The sequence below is a fragment of the Lepisosteus platostomus genome, chromosome 3 (assembly GCF_059453375.1).
Source record: "Lepisosteus platostomus isolate fLepPlt1 chromosome 3, fLepPlt1.hap1, whole genome shotgun sequence".
Taxonomy (NCBI): domain Eukaryota; kingdom Metazoa; phylum Chordata; class Actinopteri; order Semionotiformes; family Lepisosteidae; genus Lepisosteus; species Lepisosteus platostomus.
The window spans coordinates 74,564,916-74,573,698 of NC_142613.1; the positions used below are offsets into that span (position 1 = coordinate 74,564,916).

Consider the following 8,783-nt stretch of genomic DNA (forward strand, 5'->3'; position numbering starts at 1 on the left):
CGGGATCAATAAAGTCTTATCTATCTATCTCTATTTTCCCAGAAGTCAATAAACCTACCAGCATGTCTTTGGAATTTGGGAGGAAACTGGAGAACCCAGAAGAAACACAGGGAGAATATACAAACTTCATCCTTTTTTATCCGAGTCAGAAATGATTTGAAAAAAGAGTAAGCAGATAAACTTGCAGTGAAATTCATTGTTCTCTGCTCTAGACATAACAATCTAATGTAAGAAACAGGAAACTGTTATTGCAGGTGTTTGTGTTCTGCATGTGCAGTTGTGAATTAAAATTGACATTTGTCAAAAAGAAATGGAGGCTTTAAGTGAAAGAAGCCCTTTTTAAGTACATTAAGAAACGTGAGGAATGAATAATGTTAAAGATTTTTTTTGTTATGCAATAAATTGTCATGCCAACATGAGGAATTCTGTGTAGTCAAAAAAAGAGGAACATAACTTATCACATGCAGTATATCAGAAGAAATTACAATGCAATCAAATATCGCCAACAGAAATAGTTTTAATCTAGTTTTTTTTACAAGAGATAATTCTTAACAAATTCAGGCAGAGTTTATATTTCATTTGTATCGGATGAAAGATCAAGCAGTGAGTCGCATTTTGTCACCCAAGTATTTAGAAATCATTACAAGATTCGCCCTTATAATTACATTTTTTTTTGCCATAAAGAAACAATCTTATTTCTATAAACAAACCAGACAAAACAACATAAGGTTTCTGTTAAGTTTGGTTTCACTTTTAAAGGGCTTTTTGTCATGCAGCAGAGCTAAGTTATGAAGTTACTCCTTATTGAAGTAAAATTGCAGTCAAGATCTGAGAAAGACAAAACTGCAGCTGGTCTTATAATAAAGAAAAAGGCATAGTCAGAAGTGATTATTAAAAAGGGGAATATTGTAATTAGTTCTGTGCTCCACCAATGTCTGATGTCTCACAGAATTATTACACGAAATTCTTGAGAGCACTATTCAACATGTAATATTAAGTAAGAAGGAAAAGTTAAAAAAATCTTTTGGATCAAGTGCCTGTTCTATTTTTTCATTTTAAAATTTTAATTATTTTTAAATAGTTGTCAGTATTTGTTTCTTTTAAACACGCTAATAAGACAGACCATCAAACTGAATATAACCACAAAAACAGAATTAGAAAGGTACCTCAGACATCACCTTGTCCAAGTGTGTTTCTCTTTTAACATTATTCTTCTTTCAACTTGTTATGGAACCACAGCAATGTCTGTTACTAGGCAACTTAAGAACATCAGCAGATATCCAACATATTAAAGGACTATAAGTTGTGACAAATTTAAGACTGAACAATGAGTTTCCATGGTGAGGATATTTCTGGAAGCTGTATTAGTTCTCTTTGCTCTTGCTGAAGCATCAAAAGGCAAGCTGTGTTCATGGAAACCCATCCTGCAGAATGAAGACATGGGTGTATTTGACAGCTGAAATTGTCCATTTTATGTATTAACGGTGATTCCTAATGTGTTAGAAACTGTGTTAGGAAATATTGTACACTGATTTTAAAATTCTCAGCAATATATAACATGTTAAAAGCATTTTGTGGCTTAATTGAACAGGCTTCTGAGAATCACACGCATAGATTAGATACGCTGCTGGTGCAAAACCATTTTCAATACCAATGTCATAAACAACAATGAGTTCTGACGTCCTTTTCTTTACAAGTATAGCATAGTTTAAATAGATCAGTGCTTTGAATATTAATATTGTTTATTAAAGGTCAGATGACACATCACAGCATTTTGGAAAACTAAAGATCCTGTTCTCAGAAAACTTTGTGTATGAACTGTCATCCTATTGTGTGTTTTCTTTTATCCCTTCCAACAAAAACTGATTTAGCACAGCCGTATCAGAAGTGCTTCGCTAAAAATAAACGACAACAAGAATATATGCATACATCCAACGCAATACATTTTCTGTTTCTTCAATTCAGGGTCACGGGGGAGCTGGAGCCTATCCCAGAAAGCATCAGGCGCAAGGCAGGGTAACCCTGGATGGGTCGCTAGTCCATCGTAAGGCAGACACAGAGATGTACACACACCTAGGGTCACGGACGTCCAAAGGGACTAACCGTGGGGAGCAGGAGAGCGGAAAAAGACCCATATGCGTAGCGGCGAGACAGGAAAAAGGCCCGGGCTCGTTAGTGCAAAGAGTTCAGGAATGCCGTATAGAAACCTATGCCCTCAGGGAGCGGACGTGGGGCGCCCTGGTGCTAGGCGGGTCTCAGGACATCCGAACGTCAATGCTGAGCGAGGACAGAGTGCAAGACCCGGAAATATATAGCCCAAGGGAAAGAGAGGGACAGGAAGGACAGCAGACAGGAAACAAGGGACAGGACAGAGAAGGAGCGCCCTATGGCTGCAGAGGGCGTGACACCTAGGGTCAATTTTCCCAGAAGTCAATTAACTTACAGTATGTTTTTTTGGACTGTGTGAGGAAACTGGAGGACCCAGAGGAAACCCACGTGAACACAGAGAGAACATCCAATCACCATGCAGAGAACAGCCCAGGATCAGAATCGAACCCAGGTCCCCATCACTGGGAGGCAGCAATGCTGACTACTGCACCATTGTACTGCCCACAAAATGACATAGGAGACAAAAATATAAATAGCACCCCCAGACAGTCCCTGCCCAAGGATAACTATAATATAGTCAAGCAACTACAATGGAATCCACAAGCAACAGGCCTTTAACTACGGCAGGAGCAACACACCAAGCCTCCACTGCCAGCACTGACACTCCCCTGCAACTACCAGTTGGCAAACCCCTGAAATTAAGCAGGTGTGAGCCTGGTCAGTACCTGGATGAGAGATCTGCTGGGAAAGCTAAGGTTGCTGCCGGAAGAGGTGCTAGTGAGACTAGTAAGGGGCGCTCACCCTGCAGTCTGTGTGGGTCCTAATGCCCCCAGGATAGTGATGGGGACGCTATACTATAAAAAAGGCGCTGTCCTTTAAATGAAACTTCAAACTGTCTGTAAAGAGTCCTGACTCTCTGTGAAAATGTGTGTTTCTTGAAAAGAGTATGGCATCCTGGCCAAATTTCCCATTGGCCCTTACCAATCATGGCCTCCTAATACTCCCCATCTCTGAACTGGCTTCATCACTCTGCTCTCCTCCCCACTGAGAGCTGATGTGTGGGGAGAGTACTGGTGCACTCTGGCTGCTGTCGCATCGTCCAGGTGGGGCTGCACACTGGTGGAGGGGAGTCCCCATTACCTGTGGAGTGCCCAGAAAAGCACTATATAAGTTTAAGGAATTTTTTCCATCATCTTCTTATCATCATTATCTCACGGACACCATGGGACCTGGCAGTAAAATGTTCTATTTAAATACTATCAAGTCAGGTTATAATCCATTTAAAGTCAGGAGAGTCAGAAACCAGACAGATTTGGTGCCGCTGGGAGAGGGCCAGATTAGAATAATACCTCCAGCAACATTGCTGCGAAGCTTGTTCACAAACCCCTGCAACCCTCTGAGTAAAGACCTGCTTCCTGCTCTTAGTTTTAAATGCATATCCATCCATAGTCGTTTTCACTCACGCCCTCTCATTCATTCATTTGTGTCCTGGGGTTTATATTTCACCATTCATTCTCAAGACTTCACTGTGATGACTTTGGGGATTTTGAGTACTTGAATCAGGTCTTCCTGTAGTCTTGTCTGTGCAAGATTTATTTAACCTATTGGTATACTGTAGCTCCACACATTCCTTCTTAATCCAGAATGTATGTGCTTAGTGCTTTTTTATAATGTGGTGCCCAATATCCTAAATGAGGTCTTACTACTTGCACAATATAACATAGCATTTTTTTATTTAAATAAAAAACATTTTAACTATGTACCCTAGCATTCAATTTGCCTTTACAGTGCTTGCACAGTGTTTGCTTAGCTTCTTAGTTTAGTAAATTAACTATGCTGACTATACCACAATCTTGTTTGTTACTGACATCAATTAAGAAAATGTTTTTTTCTGATTCCTAATTTTCTCAGCGCTGACGCAGCAAAGCTGACTTGGGGATTGTTTTCCCATCCAAATATACATTTAATGTTAACAATGCTAACGGTTTTACAGCAATTTATTACATATGTTCTCACGCATGTTAAAAAAAGGCCACTGAAACATAATGAAAATGAAATGCCAGTTTGTTCTCAGCTCCTTCAAGCCAGCGAAACGTATTGAGTATGCTTTCTCCATGAATCCAACCCTACATGGTATCTGAGGCTGAGCTGGAAAATACTTTGTGTGCTTCTGATGCATCATATTTTATTTGGTATTTTTCCCCTAATGTGTTATGTGTTTATTAAAGATGATCATTTTCATTTGACTGGGCTCGGTTTATTTCTTGTCACTTTTCCCAAGTATTTTCTACATGTTTTGTGTCTCACTTCAGAATCTGTAGGCAGAATCCGTTCCTGTGCCCATCAGCAGCTGTGCCAAAGAGCACAGTCTTATTTTTTTTGCATTTACATTTCTTCTGGATGTTTGGAACTAACCAGATGGTCATTGGGTCAGAAACCAATTACAAATTGGTTCCGAGTTCTTGAAAATGTAAAATAACAGGAAAGAGTTTCTTACTAGCAGAGCAAATAACAGACTAGTATTTAAAATGCATTTTCTTTCTATTTATTCTTTGTAACGTGGTGTTCAGATTTAATTATACAGATTTACAAGTTCTTAATATAAGGTTATATTTTTGATTCCTGGCTTCTGTCTCATGGTCCTTGCATATATTTTCAACTGCCAGTTCTTAAAGAGGAAACTAGCAGAGCCCATGTGTTCAAAAGTACTTCACATTTGTGCAGAGGTAAGTAATATGTGTTAACACACCTTTATCAAGTGTTACAAGGAGAAAAATCATGGATGCAGGCCTTCGGTTTTTGTTCTGTTTTTTTTTTTCAAGATAATTGCAGACAGTATCAAGTTTGAGATAAGGGGAAATCAAAAGAAGTAAAGAGAAACATGAAGTCAAATACCAGACTGACAAGGAAGTCATGTGAAAGTCAATTGCGTTGTTACCACAAGACTATTGTGTACAACTTGACAGACAATATTAGAGACAGCCTTTAGACTTCTGTGTGTCACTAGACCTATAACGATGAAGTGGAGGGAGTTTGATGATGTGGAGAGGGAGTTTGATGATGTGGAGAGGTAGTATAGCCTCACGTTCTTCCTATATGACAATACACACTTGTTTGTGTGTTTGAGGCTCACATTGTCAAAACAACCTACTCACCTGACAAGGACTGGATAAACTGCAGCCTATCAGCAGACGATGATTCTGCATTTCTCAAGTTACTGAATTGTTGAATAAAGGACTGGTATGACTGTTACATATTCTAATCACTCATCTATTCGTTAAACCGCATACAGGGGGTTTAATGCATGGTTAAGCATGGTTTTCTTCTTTATTTTCAGGAATTTACTTTGTTTTCACAATGCTTTCCTATGGTTTTACAATATGTTGCTCCTTGCTAAAAGTAAACAAGGATGATATAATTGCAGCATTCGCTGACATTTATCTTCTTTCAGTGCTCAGTCTGAGTATTCAATGTGTGAATAAGAATGTTTAAATTCCCATTAATAGTGATAATAATACTGGCCTTTGCAAGACATTGCAACATAGTGCACATTCAGAAGGACAATGTCACACAGCCGTACAATAATTGACTGCATTGTTAATCTAACGTAGTTAAACCACTGTCAAAGAATGATTTAGGGGAGCTCACCAGTTTTCTTACTGTCAGGACTTTGGTGTGCACCTCTGCTATGGATACTACATGCTTTTTACCTGGGCATGTACTCAAATCTCATTGCTCCTGCCCACTGAGCTGTACAAAATTACCAGCATTTGCTGGGGATCACCGTGCAATGGCCTGGTGTCCCATCCAGTCACAGAAACTAGGGTACGCTCTGAGTTGTCGAGGCTGTACGCTCAAGCATACGCTGCGTGTGTATGCAGGATGTCATTGCCATTAATGTGATATACAGAAGGAAGCCCTGGTAAAAGTTCTAAATGACTGTTCAGTTTAAGTAATGCAAACTTCCATATCGCCCAGCCCCCACAGAAATTGCAACACATTCATGAAATAATAATTGCACGATGAAATTATGAAGGATGAGATGAAGGATGAGAGTAAGATCGAGGTCATTTCAAATACATTTTTAGTTTTACACATGGCAATGTGACTCTTGGATCATTGACACTGGACAGTTGGGACTGGCCAACATTTGTGTTAAAACGTTTTGTTTCAGCTGTACTCAAGAACACTCTAGTAATGTTAAACATGGATTAAGATTATTTGTTTCTTTCTTTCTCTTTCCTTTTCCTTCCTTAATAACAACGACTAAATTACATTCAGTTAAATTAGGTGGGTAGCTGCGTCAGCATGCGTAGGCTGCAAAGGAACAAGTAATAGGTTTATTCCATGAAAAAAAGAAGAAAACACGACGTTTTGGCCGTGGAGCCTTCTTCAGGTGACAAGAAAAAGGCTAACGAAGGCTCCTGAAGAAGGCACCTGACACCTGAAGAAGGCTCCACGGCCGAAACGTTGTGTTTTCTTTCTTCTTTTCTTCAGTTAAATTAGACTACAATCTCAGGTGTATCTGAGAGGGAGAGGGTTTCAGACCCTATTTGCAGTCATTACCTCTTTTGAGTATTCACAAGTATCTGTCTTCAGCTTTACCTTTGTTGCAGAAGAAAAAACTGCACTTAATTAGCTGTGCCCTCCCAATTTCCATCAACGTTACAATAGTGTGTCTAACATCACCTCAAGACCATTTTTTTGCAATGAAGAATTCAATTCGCACTGGCTTCAAAAAGCACCAATTAAAAAGCAAATTGCGGCACGTACCTGTGAAGTGAAATATGCATTACTACTCTGTTTTGGGATCTAAAAACAAGTGTTAAACCACTAACAAAAGATCAGAAAGTAAGTAGAAGTTAATCAAGCAAATGATTACCTCAAAGACTCAGCCTCCTTAGTGAAAATAGGAGAGAGATGGAGACAGTATCAGGAAAGACGACGATGGATGATGATTTCTTTACAGAATCTGTTCAAGTACTCTTAAAAGCAGAAGCAAAGAAGAAAATCTAATTTACAAAACTTACCTTAGTGTCTTCAGTAAAACAATGCTTGTACAGTTGACCAAGCTTGTTTGTCACTGGTAATCCTTACTACCATATAATACCTTTACAGAGGAGAACCAACCTTTCTAAAGCATTTTGAAAGGGTTAATTTAAAAGAAAGTATGGAATCTTGCTCTCTTGGATATCCTGTTTCGGCCTCCAAAGGAAAAGAACTGATGTCTTACATTAGAATTAACAACAAAAGCAGGAATTATGTGAACATATAATTTAAACATGTGCTGCAATTCACCCATTGCTCTTTGGTGTGCTCAACAATCGTTTTTCAAACAAGGAGTTGAATTCTCAGTCTTCTCTGAACAGAGAAAATAATGCCTGGCATTGTTTTATAATCTCTTGAAAACCAATAAAGGGTATTATTGAACCTATGGACAACCAGAACAAACAACATTATTGAACATTTTTTAGTTAGACTCATAACTGCAAACAGTTAATGCAAATAAACCTTTGGTCTTGTCTAGCTTGATTTAAACAGTATTATGAAATATCTTTTGTTTTCAGTATACAGATTGGAAAAAAAAACATCCTAATTAAATGTAATAACAAATTTTAATTAAATTAAATTAAAAGACATTATAAAAATCAATTTTAGCAATACACAACAGTTGGTATATGCATTTATTTTCTTTTTAAACTCTATTTGGGTCTGCGATGCAAAACATATGGGAGAGAGTTACTAAAGAATAAAAAGATATGCCATTAAAAAAGGAATAAACCCCAACACACTGCTTAATTGCTTGGTTAAGCCTGCTAAATTCTATTTGATGCAGTTTTTGTCTCCTTAGTACAACTCCCTCTCAATGGATTTTGAAAATCTGACTTGTCTTGTTGTTCCAAACAACATGATGCTGCAATTTACAGATTTGCAATTTGTTCACTCTACACTATGCTTGTCGTTATTTCAAGTACTACATTTAATAAAACCGCACATTTTTACTGATAATCTATTATATAAAACAATAAAAAAATACATATTGCCTGATCTTAAAACACAGATCATAGGAACAGTTGTGCACAATAAGTCAAGCTACCCCCAACAGTATCCTTAACTAGAGACTAAAAATTAAAAACATAATAACAAAAAAACACTAGCACTTACAAACGTTTAGAATGAAACTCGTGACTAATATACCACAGAATAAGAGAGTATGTACTTTGAAAAAGGGGTGTTGAGCATCCCCAGTAGCGATGTGGCTGTTTCTCACATCTAGTCACTTAACAGGTTTGCAGGTTTAACTGTAAGGAGTCACAGAGATGTGTATTTAATGGCTGTTGTGACAATTTTGCTGGGCCTCTCCCAGTCTCCATTGATAAAGTCATTGATAGGGCTTGAAGGATCTGGTTTACAAGCAGAGAGAGGTAAAGCTCTGCCAAGTTCCTGTTAAGTTATGAGACCTATCATAACGTCAGAGGGGTATTCTGTGTGGCAAATGCATGAAAATCAAAACTGGTCACAAAACAGGGAAAGACCCGGTTTATAGATATACAGTATAGAATTGTGGATTTAAATTGTTAGTCGACTGTTTCTATGGTTTTATTGTGAAGGAGTCTTAACAGGATATCACAAATATCAATAACAAGGCCGGTGAAATGACTGCTGACTAGAAA

The 8,783-nt window shown here is 38.1% G+C and overlaps 1 long non-coding RNA gene across 1 annotated transcript; it reads right to left on the minus strand.

Moving 5' to 3' along the window:
* Nucleotides 1-516: 516 nt before the first annotated feature.
* Nucleotides 517-7,216, minus strand: LOC148675457 (uncharacterized). Its single transcript, XR_015935599.1, has 3 exons — nucleotides 6,992-7,216; nucleotides 3,091-3,249; nucleotides 517-1,424 (listed from the first exon to the last, which is right to left on the minus strand). It is a non-coding gene; the product is annotated as an uncharacterized LOC148675457 (long non-coding RNA).
* Nucleotides 7,217-8,783: the final 1,567 nt, after the last annotated feature.